The sequence below is a fragment of the Diceros bicornis genome, chromosome 12 (genome assembly GCF_020826845.1).
Source record: "Diceros bicornis minor isolate mBicDic1 chromosome 12, mDicBic1.mat.cur, whole genome shotgun sequence".
Lineage (NCBI taxonomy): Eukaryota > Metazoa > Chordata > Mammalia > Perissodactyla > Rhinocerotidae > Diceros > Diceros bicornis.
In genome coordinates, this window is record NC_080751.1 from 36,294,547 (window position 1) to 36,320,423 (window position 25,877).

A 25,877-nucleotide genomic window follows, 5' to 3' on the forward strand; every position below is an offset into this window, starting at 1 on the left:
TTCATTTAAGTCTACTATTTCTTTATTGACTTTTTGTCTGGATGATCTATCCATTGATGTAAGTGGGGTGTTAAGATCCCCTACTATTATTGTGTTGTTGTTGATGTCTCCTTTTAGGTTTGTTAATAGTTGCTTTATGTACATTGGTGCTCCTATGTCAGGAGCATATATATTTATAAGTGATATGTCTTCTTGATGGAGTGTCCCTTTTATCAGTATATATTTCCCTTCTTTGTCTTTCTTAACCTGCCTTATCTTGAAGTCTACTTTGTCTGATATGATTATGGCAACACCTGCTTTCTTTTGTTTGCCATTAGCTTGGAGTATTGTCTTCCATCCTTTCACTCTGAGCCTGTGCTTGTCTTTAGTGCTAAGATGTGTTTCCTGAAGGCAGCATATTGTTGGGTCTTGCTTTTTAATCCATCCTGCCACTCTGTATCTTTTGATTGGAGAGTTCAATCCATTTACATTTAGGGTAATTATTGATATATGAGGGCTTAATGTTGCTGTTTTGTCACTTATTTTCTGGTTCTTTTGCTTTTCCTTTGTTTCTTGTCCCATTTGTTTTGGACTGCCAATTCAGTTTGGTTGTTCTGTCTTATGACTCTCCTAGTTTTCTCTTTGTTTATCATATGTGGTTTTGTTTTGATTATTTGTTTAGTGGTTACCTGAGGTTTGGGCAAAAAATCTTGTGTATGAGATAGTCCATTATCTGATGGCCTCCTATTTCCTTATACTAAGTCAATTCAATCACTTTCCCCTTCCCCTTCTAAGTTGTTCTTGTTATACCTTATTCTATCTTGTGTTGTAGCTGTGTGTTTGCAGTGATGAGGTTAAATTTATTTTTGGTGAGTTTCTTCCTTTGATCTTTGAATTTAGTATTTAAGTGGTTGCTAACCTATTCCGGTAAAGATCTACTATTTTTCTGAGTTTGTCTACCTACTTTTCTCCTTGCTCCAAGCTTTGTGTTCCCTTTCTCTTATTTTTTTCAGGCCTGAGGGCCTTCTTGAGTATTTCTTGTAGTGGGGGTCTCGTGGCCATGAACTCCTTTAGCTTTTGTTTATCTGGGAGAGTTACTATTTCTCCATCATATTTGAAGGATATTTTTGCTGGATAGAGTATTCTTGGCTGAAAGTTTTTGTCTTTCAGTATTTTGAATATATCATTCCATTCTCTTCTAGCCTGTAAATTTTCTGTTGGGAAATCCGCTGAGAGCTTGATGGGAGTTCCTTTGTACGTTATTTTTTGTTTTTGTCCAGCTGCCCTTAATATTGTTTCTTTGTCATTGACCCTGGCTAGCCTTACCACTAGGTGTCGTGGTGAAGGCCTTTGTCTGTTAATATATAAAGGTGACCTGTTGGCTTCGCTTACTGGTATTTCCTGCTCCTTCCCCAGATTTGGGAAATTCTCAGCTACTATTTCCTTGAATAGGCTCTCTGTTCCTCTTTCCCTCTCTTCTCCCTCAGGAATACCTATAATTCTTATGTTACATTTTCTAATAGAGTCAGATATTTCTCGGAGTCTTTCTTCATTTCTTTTTAGTCTTAGTTCTCTCTCCTCTTCCATCTGGAGTATATCTGTATTCCTATCCTCTAAAGTGTTAATACTTTCCTCCATATTGTCAGCTCTGTTCTTAAAAGATTCCAGATTCTCCTTTATCTCCTCCATTGTGTTCTTCATCTCCATCAGCACTGATTGGTTTTTCTTTATGATTTCAATCTCTTTTGTGAAGAAACTCCTAATCTCATTGAATTCTTTGTCTGTGTTGTCTTGTATTTCGTTGAGTGTTTTTATGATAGCTATTTTGAAATCTCTGTCATTTAGATTATGGATTTCTGTGTCTTCCGGGTTGATTTCTGAGTGCTTGTCATTTTGTTTCTGGTCTGATGATTTCATATATTTTTGCATTGTGGTTCCTGTGTTGGTTTTGTTTTTCCTCATCCTGGAAATCTCTGGTTGCTATTTCCACCTGCCGCCACTGTCTGGTGGTAAAGGGCTGTGTAGTCTAAGCCCCCTGCGCTCTGCCCTGGTTTTTCTGCTGCAATCGCAGTTTTGTTTTTTGTTTTTTGTTTTTTCCGCTGCGATCCACGGGTCTGGTCGTTTGATCAGGTCTGCCGTGGATCGCTTGGTCTGGTCTGCCACGGATCGCTAGGTCTGGTCTGGTCGGTTGAGCTGCAGGGTCCGGTTTGCGGGGAGGGGGGAGCTCTCTCTTTTGCCCTCTGGGTCCCTGATGTGGGAGGCTTCTCGTTTACCCCTCTTTATCCGCTCTCTGGAGTGCTCAGATGTTGATGGTAGCCCTGTGGCTCTTCTGAGTCCTCTGTGCGGGAGTTTCCCACTGGCTGAGAGAGTCCTAAGAGCTACGGTTTCCCCCACCGAGGGCTGCCCCTCCCCCTTCTCTGGGAGTCGCGCAGACCAGGATTGCTGATCTGATGGGGAGGAAGAGGAGTTCTCCTTACCTCTCCCCACTTCCTCCAGGGGCCCAGCACGTTCCACCCTCAGATGTGTGGCAGTGTGGATCTTTCCGCTCTAGCTTTTCACTGTCTGGGATTCCATTGTTGGTCTGTGACTGTTCCTTTTGTTGTATCTTGTCGGGGGAAGAGTTCACGGGAAAGCTCACTCCACCATGATGCTGACGTCACACCTGATCATATGGTTTTTATCCCTCTTTTTGTTAATGTGGTGTATCACATTGATTGATTGCAGATGTTTAACCATCCCTGTGTCCCTGGTATAAATCCCTCTTGATATGGTGTATGATCTTTTTAATGTATTGCTGTATTCGCTTTGCCGACATTTTGTTGAGGATTTTTGCATCTATGTTCATCAGGGATATTGGTCTGTAGTTTTCTTTCTTAGTATAGTCATTGCCTGGCTTTGGTATCAGGGTGATGTTGGCCTTGTAGAATGTGTTGGGAAGTGTTCCATCTTCCTCTATTTTTGGGAATAGTTTGAGAAGGATAGGTATTAAGTCTTCTTTGAATGTTTGGTAAAATTCTCCAGAGAAGCCATCTGGTCCTGGACTTTTATCTTTTGGGAGGTTTTTGATTACTGTTTCAATCTCTTTACTTGTAATTGGTCTATTCATGTCCTCTATTTCTTCTTGATTCCATTTTGGGAGGTTTTATGAGTCTAAGAATTTATCCATTTCTTCTAGATTGTCCAATTTGTTGGCATATAGTTTTTCATAGTATTCTCTTATAGTCTTTTGTATTTCTGTGGTATCTGTTGTAATTTCTGCTTTTTTATTTCTAATTTTATTATTTGAGCCTTCTCTCTTTTTTTCTTGGTGAGTCTGGCTAAGGGTTTGTCAATTTTCTTTATCTTCTCAAAGAACCAGCTCTTTGTTTCATTGATTCTTTCTACTGGTTTTTTTATTTCAATTACATTCATTTCTGGTCTGATTTTTATTATTTTCCTCCTGCTGATTGTAGGCTTTGTTTGTTCTTCTTTATATAATTCTGTTAGGCGTAGTTTGAGGTTGCTTATTTGGGCTTTTTCTTATTTGTTAAGGTGGACCTGTATTGCTATAAGTTTCCCTCTCAGGACTACTTTTGCTGCATCCCACATGAGTTGGTACAGTGTATTTTCATTTTCATTTGTCTTCAGATATGATTTGATTTTTCTTTTAATATCATCAATGATCCATTGGTTGTTTAGTAGCATATTGTTGAGTCTCCATAGCTTTGTCACTTTCCCGGTTTTTTCCTCACAGTTGATTTCTAGCATCATGGCATTATGGTCAGAAAAGATGCTTGTTATGATTTCAATCCTCTTAAATTTATAAGCATGCCTTGTTTCCCAACATATAGTCTATTCTTGAGAATATTCCGTGTGTGCTTGAGAAGAATGTGTAATCTGTTGTGTTTGGATGGAGTGCTCTATAAATATCTGTTATGTCCATCTCATCAAATTTTTTGTTTAAGTCCATTATTTCCTTATTGATGTTCTGTCTGGATGATCTGTCCATTGATGAGAGTGGGATGTTAAGATCCCCTACTATTATTGTGTTGTTGTTAATATCTCCTTTTAGGTTTGTTAATAGTTGCTTTATATACCTTGGTGCTCCTGTATTGGGTGCATATATATTTAAAAGTGATATGTCTTCTTGGTGGAGTGTCCCTTTTATCATTATATATTGCCCCTCTTTGACTCTCATTACCTGTTTTGTCTTGAAGTCAACTTTGTCTGATGTAAGTACGGCAACACCTGCTTTCTTTTGTTTGCCGTTAGCTTAGAGTATTGTCTTCCACCCTTTCATTTTGAGCCTATGTTTGTCTTTAGAGCTGAGATGTGTCTCTTGGAGGCAGCATCTTGTTGCATCTTGTTTTTTAATCTATCCCACTGCTCTGTGTCTTTTGATTGGAGAGTTCAGTCCATTTACATTTCGAGTAATTATTTATATAGGGGGGCTTGTTGTTATTTTATCTCTCTTTTTCCAGTTCTTTTGCATTTCTTTTGTTTCTTGTCCCGTGTGTTTTGGACTACCAATTCAGTTTGGTAGTTCTATATGGGGGATCTCTTAGTTTTCTCTTTCTTTATCGTGTGTGATTCTGTTCTGATTATTTGGTTAGTGGTTACCATGAGGTTTGTATAAAAAAATCTCATGTGTGATAGTCCATTTTTTGATGGCCTCTTATTCCCTTAGACTAAGTCAATTCAATCCCTTTCCTCTTCCCCTTCTAAGTTATTGTGATCACATCTTATTCCTTCTTGTGTTGTGAGTTCTTGTTTAACACAATGAGGTTATATTTATGGTTGGTGCTTACCTTCCCTCAATCTTTGGTTTTATAATTAAGTGTTTGCTAATCTATTTTGGTAGAGGACTGCAATTTTTCTGGTTTTGTCGACCTATTTTCCTCCTTGTTCAAAACTGTGAATCCCCTTTCTCTATTTTTTCTCAGGGATGAGGGCCTTCTTGAGAACTTCTTGTAATGGGGGTCTTGTGGCAATGAACTCCCTTAGCTTCTTGTTTATCTGGGATAGTTTTTATTTCTCCATCATATCTGAAGGATATTTTCGCTGGATAGAGTATTCTTGGCTGAACGTTTTTGTCCTTCAAAATTTTGAATATATTATTCCACTCTCTCCTAGCCTGTAGAGTTTCTGTTGAGAAATCTGCTGAGAGCCTAATAAGAAATCCTTTGTATGTTATTTTTTTTTTTGTCTAGCTGCCCTTAATATTTTTTCTTTGTCATTGACTTTTGCCAGCTTTACTACTATATGCCTTGGAGAGGGTCTTTCCATGTTGATATATTTAGGAGATCTATTGATTTCATTCACTGGTATTTCCAGCTCCTTCCCCAGGTTTGGGAAGTTCTCAGATATTATTTCTTTGAACAAGTTCTCTGCTCCTTTTTCCCTCTCTTCTCCCTCTGGAATACCTGTAATCCTCTTGTTGGATTTCCTAATTGAGTCAGATATTTCTCGGAGAGTTTCTTTATTTCTTTTTAGTCTTAGTTCTCTTTCCTCCTCCATCTGGAGCATTTCTGCATTGCTGTCCTCAATATTGCTAATTCTTTCCTCCATATTGTCAGCTCTGATGCTTAAGGCTTCCAGATTTGTCTTTATCTCCTCTATTGTGTTTTTAATCTCTAAGATTTCTGATTGGCTTTTTTTTTATAGTTTCAATCTCTTTTGTGAAGAAACTCCTGATTTCATCGAATTGTCTGTCTGTGTTTTCTTGTATTTCATTAAGCTTTTTTATGATGGCTATTTTGAATTCTTTGTCATTAAGGTTATACATTTGTATGCTTTCCAGGTTGACTTCTGGGTGCTTGTCATTTTCCTTTCGGTCTGGAGATTTAATATATTTTTGTATAGTGCCTGTTGGTGTTGACTTACTTTTCCTCATAGTGAAAATATATAGTCGCAGTTTCCTCTTGCTGCCACTGGTTGAGGGGTCAAGGGCTGTGTATTCTGGCCTGCCTCAATCTACGGGCACTCTCGTTGGCCCCTGGCTGATCTGAGGTGTGGCTGAGTGGAGGCTGCTGGGGGGGAAGTATGGGAACAGCTGGAGCTGGAACATGGGAACAGCTGGGACTGGAGCACAGCTAGGCCAAAGCAGCTGGGGCTTGGGTGTGGGTGGGTTGAAGCAGCTGCAGCTAAAGTGCCACTGGGCTGAAGAAGCAGGAGCTGGAGCACCACTGGGCCAAAGAAGCTGGAACTGGAGTGAGGTGAGCCAAAGTTGCTGGTGCCAAGTCAGCTGGAGCCTGAGCACAGGCCAAGCCAAATCAGCTGGAGCCAGAGGGAGGGGAGGAGGTCCAGCTGAAGGAGCTGGGGCCTTGGTATGGTGGAGCCAGGGAAGCTGGGGCTGTGGCTTGGTCCAGCTGGAGCAGCTGGGGCTGTGGCATGATGGGGCCTGAGCTGCTGCTGCCTCTAGTGTGGGGACACAGGCTCGCCTTGCTGCTGGTCAGGCCCAGGCACCTCGGGGCTGCTGCCTGTGGGGGTGGGGTGCAGTCACACTACCCCTACTGGTGGGGCCTGGGTGCCTGGGGGCTGCTGCCTCTGGGGATGGGGCTGAGCTGAAGTGCTGCTGTGCTGAAGCGCTGGTCAGGCTGGCTAGGTGGGAGAGGGGTGCTTACTTTTGCCTCCCAGATCTCAGAAGTTTCTTGCCTCGCTGTTGCTCTCTGCTCTCCTGAGGGGCTAGCTTGTTGAAACTACCCTCACAACAGTTCTGCTCCCTTCGTAGGGGCATCCACATGGACTGTGAGGGGTCTTGGAAAGAGCCGGTTTTCACACAGTTTCACACCTCTCCCCCTCCTCTGAGAGCCACATGATCTCAGTCTCTGGGTCGCAGTCCTTGGGGAAGGATGGGAGTGCCTCTTACCTCCTTCCGCTTACTCTGGAGATTCCAGCACCTCAGTCCTTGGGTGTACACCTGCTTGGGTGCCTCAGACATGCCCTGTGTTGTGTGAATAGCTTCTGTTGGAATATGAATGTCCTTTTTGTTGTGTCTTAGAGGGGGAGAGTTCAATGGGGGAAGCTCACTCCGCCATGATGCTGACAGAAAATTTTCCAGCACATGATTTTTCATTGTTGCACTATTTGTTGTAGATATGTGTGAGTGTGTGTGTGTGCACATAGGTGCACACATTGCAGTAATAATTAGCACACCTAGAGCATACATCTTGGATTCTAAATGCTATTTCTCACTAAAAGGACCTACAGTTGCTTGGGGAATTGGCTGATTCTAGAGCAGAGAAAGTGAAAGATGAGTCTGGAACATCTTATTGTGCCAGAAAATTAGAAAGCACTCAAAGAATGATGGAATAATATTAAGACAACAAAGGAGTGGGAATATAAAATGGTAAGCCACTCTGGAAAACAGATTGACAATTTCTTATAAAGTCAAACATACACTTACCATATGACTCGTTAGTATTTACTAAAGAAAAATTAAAACTTATGTTCACACATAAAATACCTGTATGTGAATGTTCATAACAGCTTTATCTGGAATATTCCAAAACTGGAAATGACATGAATGCCTTCCAATGAGTGAATGGATAAATGGAATGTGGTGTATCCATACAATGGAATGCTATTCAGCAATTAAAAGGAACAAACTATTGATGCATGCAACCACTTGGATGGATCTCACAGGCATTATATGAATGAAAGAAAAATCACTTCTCAAAGGGATACATATTGTGTGATTCCATTAATATAACATCCTCAAAATGGCAACATTATGGTGATAGAGAAAATATCAGTGGCTTCCAGGGGTCAGGGTTGGAGAGAAACTATAACTACAAAGGGATAGCCCAAGGGAATGTCTTTGTGTCTTTGGGGAGATCAAACCATTCTATGTCCTTGTTGTTGTGGTGATTAAACAAATCTATATTTCACATAACTATACACATGCACATAAATGAATGCATGGAAAAACAGGTAAAACTCAAAAAGGTATGCAGCTTATTTATAGGGTAGTGTCAGCATTCTGGTTTTGATCATTGCACTATGGTTATGTAACGTTATCATCGAGGGAATCTGGGTGAAGGCTCTACAGCAGGAACTCTCTGTGTTATTTTTTCGACTTCTATGTGAATCCAAAATTCTTTCAAAACAAAAATGTAAAGAAAAGAAGACATGGAAGCCAGCTTAAAACAACTCCTACTGGCCAAATCTGAGACAATGTGAGCATCAAAATAAATAATGATAGTAACAGAATGTGTCAGATTGTGTCCTCGAAGAAATAGACAGTAAGTCAGAATTAGAAGTGCGACAGTTTATTGGGGAAAGTACCTGTGAAGGATAAAGGGGAGAGGGAGCAGAAACAGACAGGGAGAGCCTCAAATGCAATGAAGAGCTGTCTCCTGTGAAGAGAGAGAAGGAAGGGAGGAGGATTTGATAAGAAGGTCTTCGGACAGCAGTTTAGCTCTGAGGAAGTCTTGTCCAGGCTGATGGAAGCCTTAGAGAAAACTGCCTATTTACAGAAATCCAGTATTGGACATAAATGGCCCAACTATAGTACCCTTGCCATGCCCGGGCATTGACCAGGGGCAGCCCCATAAGATGAAAAAATTTAGTTCCAAAGGACAATATTAACAAAGATAAGAGATGATGAAATCATAATAAAGGGGGAAAAGATAAAGTAGTAGCTTTAAAAAACAACTCAGATTGAATTTTCACTAAAGTCTACCCCTGAGTACTTTGTTTGAACTAAAAGTTTAGAAACAATTTGCTAAGCATCCTGGGCAGGGCTAAGCTTTCTTGACACACACAAAAGAAAAAAAAAAATCATATGGGACTGAGTCCCAGGTCAGAAACTTGGCACAGTGTGCTTAAGATTAAAGAAAACTTTGTTGGCCATTTATCCCTGACAGAAAAAAGAAGCACACTTGAAAGGCAAGCTGAGGACATAAGTCGGCCAATTCCCGCTGTCTGTTCGGTTACACATAAATACAAGCCAGGCTAAGAATAATCCACGTGTCCTGGGTTAACTTCATACAAAATTGTTGCCCTACCAGGTACTCCCAGTAATAAGCCAGCCAAGAATACTCAAGCGTGTGGTGGCAGGGAGCAAGATTTTCACCGACTACCATTTGTAAATCAATGTGAAAGGTAATGTTAGCCCTCCAGCATTTGGTGGCTTCTAGGCCACAATATCATTTGAATAATTGACTAAATCCTCCACATTTATGGGATGTTTTAGCTATATGTAGGCACAACCTCTTAACTGCTTTATACTTTTATTTTCTCTCAATGCATATTAAAGCTCTAACAGGTGTATGGTGTATTTTCACATACAACTGCAGTGGCTTTAGGTCTTGAAAGCTACCTTTCAATGACTTGAGAAACCATAGCTTAGCAGCTGACAAATTTAACAAAATCTAAGTGGCCTATATAAAAATGTACAGATGGTTTCTTAGTGATGCAGTTCATAAAATGTGCCTAGCTGTTATTTAAAATATAAATTTAAGAAACAAAACCTCAGGAATGAAAATTACCATAATTTTGAAGCCTGTGTAAGCAGCTCTTAGCCAAATAGCACACATAGCTTAAGATCTTTGTTACTTCTTAATTTTATTCAAAGTATCAGAAACATTTTTTCTCCTGGTAATCATAGAAATTTTTTATATATGAGAGTATTTTATGTTAGCATTTGAAAAATTGACTTTCAATATACCTTTCAGCTCCCTCTGGGTCATTTTTTCACAGAAAACAAGTTTTCTATGCAACATATACCAAGAAATTGGATAAATTTGTCCCTGCTGAAATAAATTGTTTCCCATATTTCTATCTCACTATTATAGTAATTTCATGTGAATAAAAAAATATCCAAAATGTTACTCCCACCTTCCCAACATGTACAGAATGATTTAGAGGCATTGACATATGAATAAAACTTTTTGGTACAGCACATTGGACTTAGACAATAATCAATCGAGATTAAATTTAGACACAAGAAATAAACCCGTGCATATATGGCCAGTTAATTTACAACAAAGGAGCCAAGAATATAAAACGGGGAAAGGAGAGTCTCTTCAATAAGTAGTGTTGGGAAAACTGGATAGCCATACGCAAAAGAAGGAAACTGGACCGCTATCTTACAACATTCACAAAAATCAACTCAAAATGGATTAAAGACTTGAATGTAAGACCTGAAACTATAAAACTCCTAGAATAAAACACAGAGGGTAAGCTCCTTGACATCAGCCCTGGCAATGATTTTTTAATCTGACACCAAAAGCAAAGGCAACAAAAGCAAAAATAAATGGGACTACATCAAACTAGAAAGCTTCTGCACAGCAAAGGGAACCATTAACAAAATGAAAAGGCAACCTATATAATGGGATAAAATATTTACAAATCATATATCTGATAAGAGATTAATATCGAAAATATATAAAGAACTCATACAACTCAATAACAAAAAACTCAAACAATCCAATTAAAAACTGAATCGAGGGCCGGCCCCATGGCTTAGCGGTTAAGTGCTTGCACTCCGCTGCTGGCGGCCCGGGTTCGGATCCCAGGTGTGCACCGACGCACCGCTTCTCCGGCCATGTGAGGCCGCATCCCACATACAGCAACTAGAAGGATGTGCAACTACGACATACAACTATCTACTGGGGCTTTGGGGGAAAAATAAATAAATAAATAAAAGAAATAGTAACTAATGATTACAATTTATAAAATAAAAAAAATAAAAAAAATGAATCGAGGATCTGAATAGACATTTTTTCCAAAGAAGGCATACAAATGGCCAACAGGTACATGAAATGGTGCTCAACATCGCTAATAAAATCAGGGAAATGCAAATGCAAACCACAATGAGATATTACCTCACACTTGTTAGAATGCCTATTATCAAAAAGCCAAGAGACAACAAGTGTTGGTGAGGATATGGAGAAAAGTGAACACTTGTCCACTGTTGGTGGGAATGTAAGTTGGTACAGTCACTATGGAAAGCAGTGTGGAGGTTCCTCAAAAAATTTAAAAATAGAACTACCATATGATCCAGCAATCCCATTTCTAGTTATATATCCAAAGGAAATGAAAACAGAATCTCAAAGAGGTATCTGCACTCCCATGTTCATCACAGCATTATTCACGATAGCCAAGATATGGAAACACCCTAAGTGTCCATAAATGGATGCATGGATAAAAAGGATGTTATATATATATATAGTGGAATATTATTCAGCATGAGAAAGAAGGTCCTCTTGCTGTTTGTGATTACATGGACGGTACCTGAGGGCATTATGCTAAGTGAAATAAACCAGAAAAAGACAAATACTGTATGACATCAATTTTATGTGGAATCTAAAAAAGTCCAATTCAGAGAAACAGAGACTAGAATGGTGGTTACAAAGGACTAGGGGTTGGGGAAACAGGAGTGATGTTAGCCAAAGGGTACAAACTTCCAGCTATAAGATGAAGAGTTCTAGAGCTAATATTCAGCATGGTGACTATAGTTATCAAAATTACATTATATACTCAAAGTTGCTAAGAGAGTAGATCTTAAATGTTCTCACTACCAAAAAGAAATGGTAATTATGTGACGTGATGCAGGTAGATAACGCTATAGTGGTAATAATTTTGCAATAGACGTGTGACAAACACCTTAAACTAACACAATGTTATCTGTCAATTATGTCGCAGTAAGACTGGAAAAAAAGAAAAATAAATAAATTAATTTTTTTGTATTGGGTGATATTTTTTATAATGTATGAAATAATGATAGTAAGTTTTTCTTTAAAATGGTCATGGTGGGTGAACCACAGGTAATTGATCACTCAGCAACACACATGCATTAAAAAATTACAGCATTTTATTACAGATTGAGACAGTTCTCTCTTCCAAGCAGATTATGGTCTATTTAAATTAAAATTTGGACTGCTTATTGTCAGTATCCCAATACATGTTAGACAAACTAAAATAACTAATAGGAAAAAGGGCAGTTCGGACATCTAGAATTAGAGCTATTATAAGGTTAATTACTTCTCATGATTTAGAAAATTTGAAATGGAAAAATGCAGGCTGCTTCATAATAGAGACATGTAATTTAATGCAACAGAGAAGTAACAAAAGAAAAGAAAAAAGAAATCTCAGCAGCTACAAGATAAATTTCACATCTTCATAGAATCTTTGCATTTCCGAGTTGGAGATTCCCATCGTCCATATGTATTTCTATTTTAGAACAACGTATCTAGTAAGCTGATGTTTTCTTTTCCAGTTACTTTCACAATTATAATCACGTTTCATGCTCACTAAAGTGCTGTTAGAGGCTTAGGGAAAATTTAAGATATACTATGAAATGAAGAGAACTAAAATGTCACAGTGGAAAGAAACTTTTGGCACCATTACTTAACTATCTTTTAGGTTATTTTTCTACAATTATCCAAATAAACGGAATGGTTCTAGGCAATAGGAGCAGAAGTAAAACCTTGAAATTAACTTAGCCAAGCAGGTCATTTTATGGGCTGACTTGTTTTTGCTTGAGCTCCTTGAGATCAAGTACAATGGACTTAAACAACCATTCCTAGGAGGGAGAAAAGAGGGTTTGATTGTGATGGATGATATTGACCAAGTCTCTGTAGCTCAAAGTGCCTGAACGTACAGGTTTATTGTAATGTGCTTCCTGCCCAACCATTAGGTCAGAGGTAAAATACTGCAGTTTTTTCAGAAAGCGTGATTGGCCCTTGGCCAGTGAGAAATAATCCTCCTCTTCTTTGAACTTCCACTCCCCTTTGTCTCTACTTTTCTTACAATACCCATCACTTTCTGGTATAATTAAGATCTGATCTTATATGTTAGCCTGTAAATTCTAGATGGCAAGAACAGAATTTTTGTCAGGCTTGTACTCTTACAGTACCTAGCACAGGGCCTTGTGAAAAAAGGCAATTAGTAATAATTGTTGAGTGAAACTCTTTATAGAGCATGGTAAACTGGCCCCAAAGTATGGCTCAGGCTCCATCCTGCCACACAGGCTGTGTGAATAGAGGAGGCCACTTCCACCTTTGGTTCTCCAGTGTCCGCACTCTCTCTCTTCCCTGAGGAAAGCACTTTAGTAGTCAACTGCCAGGTCTATGGAAATATCTTGTAGATTTTCACATCTGTGAGATGCATAGGTGCCAGGGACTGAAAACAAACCCAGATACCAAAATTGGACATAATGATAGGGAGATGTTTGATGTGAGAAATGTTATAACCCAAGTAGAAAAAAAAAAAGGAAAAAAGACTAAAAAAAGGGATGCCCTCAGTGGACTAGCAAATGGCAGAGACATGAAAAAAATCCTCCCAGTTTTATGATAATATGGGCTGTGAGCTTACCCATGAGTCTTCAGAAAAGAGGACTGGGAGTTCAATGGTCTACTAGACACATTTCACTTTTTCATGCCTTTTGGGGGAAAAGAAAAAAAGCTGTAAGCATAATTCCCTGGACTAGTACCTAATTTATTGAGGGGTAAAGGAGTGAGATATCAAGAAGACATGGGGGAGACAGCAGGCATATTTCCTTCAGAACAGTGCAGGATGATACAATGTGTTATTTATAAAATGTCGTGTTGTCACACGAACAGACATCATCACATATGAAGAAAAATGGCATTTAGTCGTGATAACTCATCCCCTAAAAATGTAAATTGTAGAACTGCCATTTGGAAGTTCTGGTTCCAAAATAAGCACTTGTGTTATTTCCCATTACTCTTTGGTCTTCCACTAAAGGTCAGACATTCTTCATGCACAATGAAGGCATAACAGAAATGAGGGCCACTATTTCCTGCATACACCCTTTTTTCCTACTGGACTGAGAGTAGATCATGCACCTCTACATGTCTCACTTTTTCCTACTGCTGTTCCTTTGGCCATATTATTCCCCATTAATCCTATAGCCATTTTTCATAATTGCAAATCAAATCGCCTCCTTGCAGATTTTTTTTAATCTTTAAATTATTTTTACTTGAATACCTTCCTCGTGTCATTGTTTTGGTATTTAACAGTGAAGTTTATTGTAAGTCATCACTTCATTGTCTCCTTACAATGGATCTCAAGCTCTTTGAAGGAAATGGACTGTGCCTTCCAACTCATATGTGCATCAAGGTTACAATCCCCTTAACTCTCTTGCTGAAGAATTGAAAAATAGTTTACTTCCAACATGTCATTGCTAAGAGTATTCTCACAAGACTTGATTGTCAGGAAGTCACCTCCTAGCCACAAATTTTCACGTAGATAGTACTCAGCCAAGATTTGATGGTTGCTTAATAGGGAAATTATGGACCTTTGGATCTGGTGAGGTGAGGGGCCAGAGCTGCTGCGACCAACAGTCACTGATAGATTTACCAGGCACAGAGGCAAGTGGGTAGCACAGAATCCTGAGTCTGCTTCTCCCCTGCATTGGTTGAGCACTCATAGCATGCACACAGTTAAATTAAACCCTAGAGGAAAAGCAAAAATGATTGTACGGTCTTCAGATATTCTTACCTAAATGGGAAATTCTGTTTCATATAGTATATATGCAAGAATACAGATGAACACAAATAACATGCATGTAGAAAAAACGGAGCTAAGGAAGACTTACAAGGCATTCGATGAATAGATTTTCAGGGTCAATGTAGATTTTACTGAGTCTTGGTTATTAATTAATTCATTCTTTTTTATTTATAAGTGTTCATTAAGTTTAATTCCCACTGTGTAATAGGCATTAAGCCAAGGAAAAATTCACTCAAATTTTAGAGTTAAACTGCCAAAATTCAACCTTATTTGTACAATATTCAAACAATGTGGGTATCAGCAAATTGCTTAACCTCTTTAAGCCTTAGTTTCCCATCTGTAAAATGGAGACAATCCCGGTAATCAGTTCATATGGTTAATTTGAGTGTACAACAAACTAATCTAAGTAGTATTATTAATGCGTGGTATTCATAAGTGCTCAATAAAATAGTTAATGTTTTTATTGTTACTATTGTTGTTGTTGTTATCATTGACTTGACTTTCTGTTACTATTATTATGATTATCATTAACTTGGACTTTCTGTAGATATATCCATATACTTCTCTAAATATCAAGTATTGTTAGGGCCATATTACCAAAATTATGTACTGAAAAGAGCTGATTATTGGCCTGTCAGTAATGTCAACTCTAGTCTTAGTACTTATGTTAGATGTGAACAAATTCAATTATATTAGAAGTGATGGATATTGTTCTGGTTATGTGGAAATGAATGAAGACCAACCAAATGAGAAAAGTGAAAGCTATTTATTCAGAGTTTGCTCTAATAAAGGAGTCAGCCACCATCACTTCTGTTTTGGCAGAGACTCAAAGGCAGGCAGAGGAATGGGAAAGATTCATAGTGACAAAATGGGAAGGTTTCCGTTGTGCCCTGATGGGAGGTCGTTGGAATGGGGAAGCTGTCACTGGGCTAACTAGAAATAGTGTATCCTATGGAATTGGTTAGGGGTGCGTATTTGGCTTTTTCTGTTGGGTCCTAAATTTGAAGAGGGGACAAAAATTTGGGAAGTCAAATCATAACCATTTTAGGTAACATCACCCCTATATTACAGGGACTATTGTTTGGCTTTCTGGATTGCTACTAGAGATAGCAATCTGACTTCCTACAGGTTGGATTTACAGCAGTCTGGCTTCCTTGGCTGTTTTTTGTAGATAATAGGTTGGCTTCCTGGGCAAGTTACTGCAAGTTGTGAGTCAGAGTTCTATTTTTATATATGGTCTGGCCATTGTCTATTTGCATATTCAGTCTCTCAGGTAGAAGCACAGGATCTGGAGCTAGAGTACACACCTGACTAAATGTGTGGCCTTGGGCAAATTGGGAAATCTCTCTACGCCTCAGTTCCCTAACCTGTCAAATGGAATCAGAACAGTCATTCATTTGTAGGGTTATTGTGATAATTACATGAGTTGACATACGTAGAGCACTTAAAACAATGCCTGGCACATAGAAAGTATTAGATTTTATTCTTATTATATGATTGATAGAATAGAAGAATATCTATCAGATGTGATTCATAGGATAACACATTCCCTCAGCTGCCTCTCAAATTACAAAGGTTCCAGCATTTTGCACCGATACAAATTCTACTTCCACTTAAGCTACAGTATTAGTTCTAGTAAAGTCCCGCTAAAGAGTGAATATATTTCCTAGGAAGCTATGCAGATTCTCAATTCTTTCTTATTTTTCTGCCTTATGACTTTGCACAGTACTCTAGTGGGTGGAGTATATTTCACTATCCCATCCGTATTGAACTTGGTCATGCAACTTTCTTTTACTAAAGAAATACTTGTGGACACTATGTGAGCAGAGGCCTTAAATGTGTTTGTACAGTTTGGCTTGGCCTCTTGTGTTCCTCTGATTGTCACGAGAAGTGCATGTTTTAGAAAGCCACTGTCCCTTTGGCCAGAGCCCCAGAATGAGTTAGGTGAAGCAGATCTAAACCTGACCAGAGCCTGGAGCCAAGCCCAGCCCTACCCTGAAGTAGAATACCCCAGCTGATCCTCAGATCTGTGAGTAAAAAAAATAAATGCTTATTGTTATAAGCCAGTGGGCTCAGGGAGCAGTGTGTTACGCAGCATTATCACAACAATAACAGGCTAATGAAGAAGAATAATAGGTTACATCTTTCACTCACAATTTTGTCATTGCTGGACAAAATGGGCTGTTTGTGTCTTTAATGAGGGGGTTCTTGAGAAGCCGAGGCAGAGGTTAATAATGTTTTGATAAGGCAGAAGTGATTGGGAAAGTTGGGGTTGATGAGGCACAGCCAGAGTGATATTTTGCTAGTGCGGGCTAGTAGAGGATCGAGCACTCTAGCGTTTGAGGACACGTAGATACATAGAGAGAGGGGTTATACTGAGAGCAAGATGGAGCGAAAGCATACAAGGGGAGGGAGTGAATGTATATTTCATTTCACTGTTTTGAGTAGGATAAACGAAAGAGTTAATTTATCTCCCCAAAGTGAATATTTCCTAACAGCAGGGAGAAACCTGTACTTAGAAATAAAAATTTTTCTTGACTAATAATAATCAGTCAGAAAACCATGCACTTTTGAAAAAATCTGAAGTGATTTCCTGAAAGAAATTCAATCAATTGAATCATGCTGATTGTTAGCATTTCATATTTATGTGTACACAAAAGCATGGTCTTTAGACATGGTATGTATTTGAACTGCTTTTGCAGTTCTGGCATCAGATTAAAATTTAATTCCATGCAACTCCTGATGATTTTGTTTAGAATATCAGCCTTTGCAGTGAATTCTGTCAGCTTGGTGCAGCAAAGCCCTTCTCATGTTTCTGTGAGTCACATGTAGGTAAAGCTTCTGAGGGAAACGTCAGAATATATGCAGACAGAAACATTATTTTCTTGGCAATGCAGAACCACCACCATATGCTCCAAACCAGGCAAGGTGTGCAGTACTATTCGTAATTATCTCCATTCATCAGCAATCTCTAGATTTCAGGTGGTGGTCACATTTACCCAGTGGGTGGGCCTGGCTATACTTCCACCAATCCTAATTCAGTATGTTTCTTTTAACCATCGTTTTTGTTTGGCAAACAATAAGCTCGGTGGATTCACTGTCAGCACAATGTAGGGCTTAAAATAAAACTGCATTGTTCTAATTACTCTTTGACTCACTGCAGACAAAGGAACACTAATAAAAGTGAGAAAATGATAAAAGTAAATGCAATAAGGATTAGTCGTAATTACAATAAAGTGAATTCATTTGTCAGGAAGAAATCAAATGCTTTCTGTAATAATGGCAAGAAGTAGAAATATTATCACCAAAAATCTTCCCTATCTGTATTAATCAATACCACCTCCCTTTAACTGTACCATTTCTTTCCATGTGATATTTAATAGTTTTAGGAAAAAGAATTTATCTACTCTGTGATCCCAATGGCTGATAACTTAATATGTTGCCCCATTAGAGGCCATTTGAGCTTTAACAAAAATCATGGTTTTTAATCACAGCGAATGAAGCTAAATTGGTGGTACTCCAGATGACTGTGAAGGCTTGCTGGGTTGGATATTCTCAGGTGAAATGTTGGGGCAGAACAGAACTTCCTAGCATATTTGCAGTCTGTTCAAGAGATGGTTGCCCACACTTACTGTCATACCTGAGTACTAGCCATGAGTACAACAATGCTTTTCACGACTTTCTCATAAAACATTGGTAAAAGCAAATAAAATCTGTACTTCAGATTTAGGTATTTTAAAATACCTAAAATACCAAAGCCGTCTGATAATATTGAGCATACTCTCTCACACTAGCCCATATTCCATTCTTTTTTTTTGAATGAGGTAAACCAGAAGTACAAGGTGCATATATTCTGTATTCAGGGATGTAGTGGTTATCAGTTCTTGGTCATTACTTATCTTACATGATTGAACGGTAATTGATGCTCATTATTCTTCTATGTGTTATGTCTTTAAAAGACTGTAGTCCTAATAGTGGGATTCTATGCTAATTATTTTCTTTTCATAGTTTTTTATTTCTCTGTTTTTGCATGGTTTATTTTTACAAGTGAGAATATATTTTTCAAACAAACAAAACAATAAACCATATTTATAATATCTACTAACTTTTTAGACAGACAAAAGTAAAAAGAAAAGATGTAATAATGACCTATAAATCCCATGCACAAATAATCCCTGTTGATATTTTTTTAAATCAAACTAATGCTCTAAAAATTTAAACAATAGAAATATACAAATAAGAAGTAGGGGGCCGGCCCCATGGCTTAGCGGTTAAGTGCGCGTGTTCTGCTACTGGCAGCCCCGGTTGGGATCCCGGGTGCGCACCGACGCACTGCTTGTCCAGCCATGCTGAGGCGGCATCCCACATACAGCAACAAGAAATATGTGCACCTCTGACATACAACTATCTACTGGGGCTTTGGGGAAAAAAAGAGTCAGAAAAAAGGAGGGGGATTGGCAATAGATGTTAGCTCAGGGTCGGTCTTCCTCAGCAAAAAGAGGAGGATTAGCATGGATGTTAGCTCAGGGCTGATCTTCCTCACAAAAAAAAAAAAAGAAGTAAAAATCTTCTATCATCACCTACTTCCAAAGATAACCACTGTTGTCACTACTTCTTATATGTATATATAGCTAGAAAATAATTTTATGTATATGCCATCATATATGTGTATGTTTGTGTATGCATTGTTTTTTCACTCTAATATATCCTAGAAATGTTTACATACATTTTTTAAATGCGTCATCGGTCATTGCATGGTATATACCTATTGATGGTCATTTAGATTGTTTCTATTTTTTTTTTTTTTTTTTGTGAGGCAGACTAACCAGGAGTTAACATCCATTGCTGAGGAAGACCGGCCCTGGGCTAACATCTGTGCCCATCTTCCTCTACTTCGTATGGGATGCTGCCACAGCATGGCTTGATAAACGGTGCATAGGTCCACACACGGGATCGGAACCAGTGAACCCCCACGGCCGAAGCAGAGCATGCGAACTTAACCACTATGCCACTGGGCCAGCCCCTAGATTGTTTCTAATTTTTACTCTTTATGAACATTTTGGTAATCCTGGTTTTTTATTTTCACAAATTGTACTAAAGTGAATATCCTTTTTTATTTATTTTGGGATAATTTTTTAACCATATTGCACAGTTATCTTACTAGCTGTGGAACCCTAAGTCAAAATGTATATGTATTAAAATGTTTTATAGATATTGCCAAAATTGCTTCTGAAATGGTTACAGAAATTTATAATGCCATCGGCAATACAGACTTACCTATATCTTATCTAACACTGGGCTTATAATACTTTAAAATTTTTCACAACCTTAAAGGGAGAAAACTATCCCAATTTGTTTTGAATTTGTTTAATAACAATTGTAGTTGAGTGTGTTTTTATCAATTTATTGGCCTTTTATATTTATTTTAAGTAAACTCAACGGTCATATTTGTTTCTTTTTATAAATTGTATCTTTTTCTTATTTATTTCCAGAATTTATTTTTATTTTGGGGAAAATTAATAAGGAAGGAAGGAAAATTGAGAAGAAGGAAGGAAAGAAGGAAGAAGGAAGGGAGAAAGGAAAGAAGGAAGGAAGAAGGAAGGAAAAACTTAACTCACCAAGAATACACTTTTCAAACACCATATCTTACCATGAGCTTATATGTACAGTCACTCCAGTTTAGACACGTGTTTAGAATGTGTGCTATATGGAAAACGCAGTGCTAGGTGCTATAGGGTAGCGGTAGGGAGGAAAGTCAGAGAACTAGAGAAATCACCAGGAAGAGTGAGAATCTGTTCCTTGCCTTAAAAGGACTGGGCCTCGGGAGCAATATGCTTGAGAATTTTATATTTTCTTTGAATAGTTTGATATATTCCTTAAAAAAAATAAGAAAAGAATGACTTTCTCTTTGTGCTAGACTGTAATATTGTTCAAATTCTTCGCTGCCTCTTCCTGGGGTGGTTGATAATTCCCCTTCCCTTGATGGAAGATTTGACCCTGTGACCTGCACAGCCCCACCCTGAAATGTTTACAACAGTTCTAGAAGCCTGGGTCCCAGAGTGATGGTATGGTGGAGTACAGCCATAGCTGACCCATGAGGAATATATAACCTGAAGAAAAAAGAAACCTTTTCGGTGGTAAGGCACTGGGATTTGTGGGCATTTGTTACATCAGCATACTTTAAGCTAAGCTAAGAGTTTATTTCTCATTCAGATTATATGGAGCAATGAATATAGTTGCTGCTTCTTTGGGGAAATTCTGAAAGATAACATTCAACAGACATGGTAGGATCAGATCATTGAGATCACTTTAAAACTAGTTTAAATAATTTTGAATTTATCCTGAAAACAATAGCAAGAATGAGGTTTTATAAACAAAGACAGTGTATCTTCCACTTGAAGCCAGTTTGTAGAGTTGGTTATGAATGATGATAGTGTGAGCAGTTGAGAGAACGTTTATTACAATACTACCAATGAAACCTGAGAAGGCTGATTTAAGGTGGTGGCAACAGAAAAGAGAAAGAAGCAAGATCAGGTGGAAAAACAAAAACAGAACACTATTTATTCTCATTTGGCTTCATGTCTTGGAAAGAAGTTTTAGCTTAATAAAAATTCCAAAAATTTCCCCAACTGGATCTTTCAGACAGTGTCTACCATCTAAGGCGTTTCTTTGAAAACATCTGGATAGTGATTAAATATTGTGGTTTCCAAGTAAATGTCTAGCATAGTATATATACAATCTTGGATTAGAATTGCAATCAATTTCAAAGGAGAATAAAATGAACAATTCCCAGGAATGGTTAGGGTTATGAAATGAAATAACTATAAATCCATATTTTTTACTTTAACCCAGGTGTAGTGTTATATATGTACGTATAATGATGTCCAGTCATCACGTGCTTTGAGAAAATGTTTTCCCTAAATCATTATAGGTTTTTTTCTTAACTTAGAATTTGTTGTTTGTTTTTTTGATGTGTGTGTGTGTGTGTGTGTGTGTGTGTGTTTATTTTATTAGGAATTTGATTTGGTGCTTTGAGTTGGGAACAGAGGGTCAGGCTCCAGAATTTGTATCCTGCTTGTGATTCCTAACTTTTTTCTTCTCTCTCTTCCTTCTTTCCTTCCTTCCTTCCTTCCTGCCCTCCACAAATGTTAGTTGACAACCCACCATGTGCCATATACTACGCTAGGCATTAAGGATATAGCAGTGAACAGAACAAAGTCTCTGTCCTCCTGAAGCTTCCATTGTTGTGAGGAAGAAAAAAATACACATACCAATATGTAATATAATGGCAGATAGTAAGTCCAAAAAAATAAAAATAAAGCAGAAGAGTAGGAGTGAAGTAGCATCTTAGAGGGGATATTCCTCTCTGTATGTCACTTGAGTAGAGACTTGAATGAGGTAGGGAAGTGAGCCAAGCAAATACATGAGGGCAAACTGGTTCAGGCAGAAGTAGGGGCAGTGCAAAGACACTGAGGTCAGAGCATACTTCACGTGTTAGAGGAATCAAGGCAGCCATTGTAGGTAAAGGAGAGTAAGTGTGAGATTAGAGGAGGTGCAGTCAGAAAGAACCAAGGGTTGAGATCATAAAGTAGCTGGTAGGACATGGCAAGGGCCTGGAATTGATTCTCAGTGTGATGGGAAATTGATAAAAGGTTCTGAGCAGGAGAATAACACCTGATTTATGTTTTAAAATGCTAGATTTGTGGCCCTGGAGCCAAATGCCTGTATATGAATTCCCAGCTCTAGGACATTTGTCAAGTTACTTAATTACTCTGGGTCTCAGTCTCTTCACATGTAGAAAAAGGTTAATTACAATAACTCTATAGAGAGGTTTGAAAATTTTACAAAAGGTAATTCAGGTAAAGCTCTTAGCACAATGCCTGATACACAGTAAATGCTCAATAAATATTATTTACAGTTTTTATTATTAGTATTGTTGCATAATCATCATTATTATTAAGTTAGCCTATTAGAAGTCTCAAGAGAGAAGGAGATGACTACGTCAGAGGATGCAGTAATTTAAAGTATGGAGAAGATTGAGAAACTGTTGGATTATGTGGTAGGAAGTAATCTCTAACTGTTGAAATAATAATTTCAAAAAAGGTTGAGGGCAACGTCCAAATTAAAAATTTGCCTTTTTTTTACTGCCTCAAGAGATATTTTGCCTCTGATTTTTATTACTTTTGCTTATCTTTTTGTAAAAAAAAAAAAAACTATAATAGTGCAAAAACCAAGTGGAGTAATACGTGATCTTTGACATAACTTCCTTAACACATTTAGTAGTCTTCTCTAATTTACTGCAGAAGTGTTAAAAACAGGAAGATGTGTGAAGCAATTAACCAAAAATATGTGATTACTTGCCCTCACATGGTCCTAAAGTTAGAGTACTGAATGCTATTTTAGTTGGATATGTTTCTCTCACTTTATTTGTTAAACTTTTTATCAAAATAAATTGGATGATATATAGTCACTATCAGTGAATTATGAAAATGGAATTTTCTTTATAGCTGTAGTTGATAAAGATAGTTCTATTTATTGCATTTTTAGCTCAGATTCTAACATTTATTTTATGTCTAAAATTATAGATCAGCCAAGAGTAATAAATTCAGAAAATGCATACTACTACTGAATAATTTAGTAGACTGAAAGCCTTTCCTCATTTTCCTATGAAGGCCAATTAGAAAAAATTGGAATTCCTTTTTAGTTATGATGTGCTTTATTATGATACTGTCTGGAGCCAAGTTGGGCTTTTAGATTGTCCATATGAGTTTTATACAAAACTAAAATGTAAGTAGTTTCAAGTAGGATCATAACGCTTTTAAATATTTGGGTTTGATGACTTGGATTCAGGGCTGGAGGTGGGTAGGGGGTTTTGGGGGTGTGGGCAGGGTGCAGCCCAGAGGAGCAGAGTGATGTGAAAGCCCGTTAGCTAAAATTAGCTTGTAATGAGTTGAAAGAGGTTTTTAGACCCCTGAAATCATCTGGCCAGCCCATCATGCAGCCATTTTAGATAACCATTTGAAATGTCAGAGGAACAAGATCTCAGCCAGAGAAGATTGTTACTGACTTACAGAAGACCAGCTTCAAATGGAAACCACGTGGGGAAATGAACAGTGTCTAATATTTAGCCAGAGTATGTCAGCATGTTGATCAATGAAGATGTTTTTCATTACAGTGTTACTGTAATTATTTTTAGTATTTATATTACTAAGCATACCAAGAGAGACTCATATTTACTATTTCCCTTATTTTTTGAGATTTACACATTAGGGAAATAGAAAAGTTCAAGTTTAACTTACACACACACACACACACATACATCTAAACTCAGTCTATGTGTGAATATGCATGCTTTTGCCAGGTCTACTCTTTCAAGCTGAAAGTAGTTAAAAGCACTCCCACTAGTTGTCGGGTTCAAATCCTACCCCTTCCAACATCTAAAAGACATCTTCTGTTGAAACCAGCCTTGATTTTGAAGGCAATGAATTGAAAGCTAATATTTGCTAGACTAATAAGAGATATAGAAATATATATGTATATAATTTCTCTCTCTATATATATATTTTCTATAGATGTATATTTCATGTATATGTAGGCAAAAGAAGATGGAAAACTTTATTTTTGTATATTTTTTGAAAATCAAATATCATTTTTATTTCTTTCAGACGTATTGAGATATAATTGACAAAATTATAAGATATTTAAAGTGTGCTTTGTGATGATTTGATATATGTATACATTGGGAAAGAATTCCTCCCATCTAGTTAGAACACTTTAAATTAGAAATTTTCTATTTTTTAACAAGATTATGTATAACAGAAATAACTTCTTTCAGGAATGTTGTTGCAGAATAAGGATGATAGATTTGAGATGCTTGAGAAGTAAGCAAGAGAAATAGGCATTGAAGCCCTCTGTGGAGAGGTGGGAGGGGGATCGTCCCATTTTCAGAAGAAGGTGTTTTCCTTTTCTGAGTAAGCTTACAAGTTGAATTCCCCAGAAAGCAAAGAACTATACATATATCATTTCAGAGTACCATGGATACCCTTGTACTCTTTATTCACCATAAAAAGATTCATTACTAAGGGAAGTCTATAGATGCAAATTAGGAATACAACTTATTTTCATACAGGTATAAAAATTACTCATTTACCCTTCAGAATGCAGTGATGTTGCACAGAAACTTACGTTGAAGAGAAGTGTAAGTTGTTAGAATGAAGAACCTGTATTACAAACGCAGGACCACAACCTAGCAGGTTTTTAAAAATTTGTTTGACTTGTCTTTATTGAGTCCGTTAGGTGCTGTGTGAGCACTGGAGGCTTAGTATAATGAGTATTGATCTTCATATCTGGAAAATATTCTTTGAGAATCCTTCTTGAGTAACAATAAAATAAATCGCTGTGTTACTTTAAATTTTCTAGTTTTCCACTTGAGACTTCGCTATTGAATTGCAACTACATTTGTGAGACGATTTACAGTGATTGATTTAGCAAGATTGATGTCCAACACCAAATATATTAAACCTGGAATTGCCTCTGCATGCAGCAAAATGTACTATCTCATACTCAAGATGAGGTGTATTTGGAAATTAACCTACTATTTCATTAATATATGGCTTATCTTAGGCCACAAGCTTTCCATATTAAAGCACTAAAACCTTCATTGAAAATTCTGTACACGGGCCAGCCCGGCGGCCTAGTGGTTAAGTACGTTTGGCTCTGCTTCTGCGGCCCGGGGTTCACGTGTTCAGATCCCAAGTGCGCACTGATGCACTGTTTGTCAAGCCATGCTCTGACGGCATCCCATATAAATCAGAGGAAGATGGGCACAGACGTTAGCCCAGGGCCAATCTTCCTCGGCAAAAAGAGGAGGATTAGCATCAGATGTTATAGCTCAGGGCTAATCTTCCTCACAAAAAAAAAAAAGAAGAAAGAAAGAAAGAAAATTCTGTATAAAACTTCAAAAGCAAACCTACATACCCACAGCAAAGACAAAATAAACACCACAAAATTTATTTGATCCTCAATGTCTTAATTTTATTATACGTCAGTTTGCTTCTCCATCTTCTCCCTCAGCTGAATTCTTGTAAGCTGTCAACCTCATCTTTTACTTTTTATTGATATTCTCAGTTGTCGATGCCAAGTTTTTTAAAATTTACAGTTATGCTTCTCTCTATACTAACGCTGCTATATGGACCTGCTAAATTCTTTAATTCAAAGGAATGCATGCGCAACTACTACACTCTCTTCATGGATTGAATGCTGAAAATATTTTGTTAAGTAGAAAACATTATCAGTCTGATTTTATAGTTAGCTTCAAACTTAGGCCAGGAAATCCATTGCTTGAATACCTTCTCTGAATAGGCATAGAATTTGAGAAATTTATACTCTGTGAATTTGTCATCTTTCAAATGTTACAATCAACAGTGAGAAATGGATCCAGA